This window comes from Arachis ipaensis, chromosome B3 (genome assembly GCF_059453495.1).
Source record: "Arachis ipaensis isolate K30076 ecotype BB chromosome B3, ASM5945349v1, whole genome shotgun sequence".
NCBI classification, from domain to species: domain Eukaryota; kingdom Viridiplantae; phylum Streptophyta; class Magnoliopsida; order Fabales; family Fabaceae; genus Arachis; species Arachis ipaensis.
The window spans coordinates 91,393,307-91,396,858 of NC_142438.1; the positions used below are offsets into that span (position 1 = coordinate 91,393,307).

The 3,552-nt window shown below is 35.6% G+C and overlaps 1 non-coding gene across 1 annotated transcript; it reads left to right on the plus strand.

The window, feature by feature from the left end:
- Window positions 1-1,085: 1,085 nt before the first annotated feature.
- LOC148571558 (small nucleolar RNA R71) lies at window positions 1,086-1,193 on the plus strand. The gene has a single exon (XR_015908480.1). It is a non-coding gene; the product is annotated as a small nucleolar RNA R71 (small nucleolar RNA).
- Window positions 1,194-3,552: the final 2,359 nt, after the last annotated feature.

Genomic DNA, 3,552 nt, shown 5'->3' on the forward strand with positions numbered 1-3,552 from the left:
TTATCCAGTTCTTTGGTGAGCAAGGGGGGTTCATCCTCCCAAGTCTCATTACCAAATAACTTGGTATTTAACTTCATGATTGCTCCAAGGTACTTAGCAACTTGCTCTTCAGTAACATCTTCATCCTCTTCAGAGGAAGAATACTCATCAGAGCTCATGAATGGCAAAAGTAAATTCAATGGAATCTCTATGGTCTTAGTGTGAGCCTCAGATTCCCATGGTTCCTCATTGAGGAACTCCTTGGAGGCCAGTGGACGTCTAGTGAGGTCTTCCTCAGTGGAGATCACTGCCTCTTCCTCCTCTCTAGGTTCGGCCTTGTGGGGTATGTTGATGGCCTTGCACTCTCCTTTTGGATTCTCTTTTGTATTGCTTGGAAGAGTACTAAGAGGGAGTTTAGTAACTTTCTTGCTCAACTGACCCACTTGTGCCTCCAAATTTCTAATGGAGGACCTTGTTTCAGTCATGAAACTTTGAGTGGTTTTGATTAGATCAGAGACTACAGTTGCTAAGTCAGAGTGGCTCTGCTTAGAACTCTCTGTCTGTTGCTGAGAAGATGATGGAAAAGGCTTGCTATTGCTAAACCTATTTCTTCCACCATTATTGTTGTTGAAGCCTTTTTGAGGCCTCTATTGATCCTTCCATGAGAGGTTTGGATGATTTCTCCATGAAGGATTATAGGTGTTTCTATGGAATTCTCCCATGTAATTCACCTCTTCCATTGCTGGGTTCTCAGGATCATAAGCATCTTCTTCAGATGAAGCTTCTTTGGTACTAACTGTTGCTACTTGCATTCCAGACAGACTCTGAGAAATTATATTGACTTGTTGAGTCAATATTTTGTTCCGAGCCAATATGGCATTCAGAGTATCAATTTCAAGAACTCCTTTCTTCTGACTTGTCCCATTATTCACAGGATTCCTTTCAGAAGTTTACATGAATTAGTTATTTACAACCATTTCAATGAGTTCTTGAGCTTCTGCAGGCGTCTTCTTCAGATGAAGAGATCCTCCAGTAGAGTTGTCCAATGACATCTTGGATAGTTCAGACAGACCATCATAGAAGATACCTATGATGCTCTATTCTGAAAGCATGTCAGAAGGACACCTTCTGATCAATTGCTTGTATCTTTCCCAAGCTTCATAGAGGGATTCACCTTCCTTTTGTCTAAAGGTTTGGACTTCCACTCTAAGCTTGCTCAATTTTTGAGGTGGAAAGAACTTTGCCAAGAAGGCATTGACTAGCTTTTCCCAAGAGTTCAGGCTTTCTTTAGGTTGTGAATCCAACCACGTTCTAGCTCTGTCTCTTACAACAAAGGGAAAAAGCATAAGCTTGAAGACCTCGGGATCAACCCCATTGGTCTTGACAGTGTCACAGATTTGCAATAATTCAGCTAAGAACTGATGAGGATCTTCTAATGGAAGTCCATGAAACTTGCAATTCTGTTGCATTAGAGAAACTAATTGAGGCTTAAGCTCAAAGTTGTTTGCTCCAATGGCAGGGATTGAGATGCTTCTCCCATAGAAGTTAGGAGTAGGTGCAGTAAAGTCACCAAGCACCTTCCTTGCATTGTTGGCATTGTTGTTGTTTTTGGCTGCCATGGCTTCTTCTTGTTTGAAGAGTTCTGTTAAGTCCTCTATAGAGAGTAGTACTTTAACTTCTCTTAGCTTTCTCTTCAAGGTCCTTTCAGGTTCAGGATCAGCTTCAACAAGAATGCCTTTGTCCTTGCTCCTGCTCATATGAAAAGAGAGGAAAAGAAAATATGAAATCCTCTATGTCACAGTATAGAGATTCCTTGAGGTGTCAGAGAAAAATAAAAATAGAAGGATGAGGTAGAGAAGAAATATTCGAACTTATCAAGAGAGATAGAGTTCGAATTGTTGATAATGGAGGGGTGTTAGTCCTTTAAATAGAAGGATTTGAGAAGAGGGGAAGAATTTTCGAAAATAAAGTAAAAGATTTTGAAATAATTGAAAGAATTTTGAAAATTTGGTAAATGATTTTCGAAAACTAAGTTTGCGAAAGAAATTAAGTGATTTTTGGAAAATATTTTGAAATTAGAAATCAAAAAGATATGATTGAAAATTAATTTTGAAAAAGATGTGATTGAAAAGATATGATTGAGAAGATATGATTGAAATCAAATTAAAAAGAGAACGTTTTAAAATTAAAGTTGATTACTTGACTAACAAGAAATTAGAAGATATGATTCTTAGAATTAAAACTTTTGATCCTTTCTTAATAGGCAAGTAACAACTTGAAAATTTTGAATTAAATCACTAATTGTAGAAAGGATTTTCAAAAATAGTAATAAATAAAAAAAATTGAAAAGAAATTGATTTTGAAAAAGATATGATTGAAAAGATATGATTTGAAAAAGATTTGATTTTGAAAAATCATGAAAACTTGAAAAAGATTTGAATTAAAAACAAAATCTTCCCTCTAGTGTCCTTCTGGTATTAAACGCCCAGAATGGCATCCATTCTGGCGTTTAACGCCCAAAATGCTACCTTTTTGGGTGTTTAACGCCCAGCCAGGTACCCTGGCTGGCGTTTAAACGCCAGTTTTCCTTCTTCACTGGGCGTTTTGAACGCCCAGCTTTTTCTATGTGATTCCTCTGCTGAATGTTCTGAATCTTCAATTCTCTGTGTTATTGACTTGAAAAGACACAATTTTGAAAAAAAAAATTTTTGAATTTTTAATGATGAGACACAATAATAAAAAGGATGCAACTAAGATCAAATAATCAATGCATGCAAGACACCAAACTTAGAAATTTGTATACTAAGGACCATAACAATTTAAAAATGCATGTAAGAAGCAACAAAAGACACAAAATAAGAGAAATTAAAGATCAGAGCACTGAAATCATCAAGAACAACTTGAAGATCAATGAAGAACATATTACATATATTCAAAAAAATGCAAGAAGAAGAAAGACATGCAATTGACACCAAACTTAAAAATTGACACTAAGATACATAAAATATTTTTTATTTTTATGATTTTATAAAAAAAAATTTTTGTGATTTTTCGAAAATTATATGGAAAAAGAAAATAAAGAGATTCAAAATTTTTAATGAGAATTCCAGGAATCATTGCAATGTTAGTCTAAAACTCCGGTCCAGGAATTAGACATGGCTTACTAGCCAGCCAAGCCTTTAATGAAAGCTTCGGTCCAAAACACTAGACATGGACAATGGCCAGCCAAGCTTTAGCAGATCATTACTTTCAATAGCAAGGTTGATAGAAATCAACAAGCTCTTGTGATGATAAGTTGAAACCTCAATCCAAAAGATTAGACATGGCTTCACAGCCAGCCAGACTTCAACAGATCATCATGAAACTCTAGAATTCATTCTTAAAAACTCTGAAGAACAGAATAGAAATATTTTTGTATTTTTAAAAAAAATTTTGAAAATAAAAAGTAAAAAGTTTAAAGCATAAAGTAAAATTACCTAATCTAAGCAACAAGATGAACCGTCAGTTGTCCAAACTTGAACAATCCCCGGCAACGGCGCCAAAAACTTGGTGCACGAAATTGTGATCATCAAT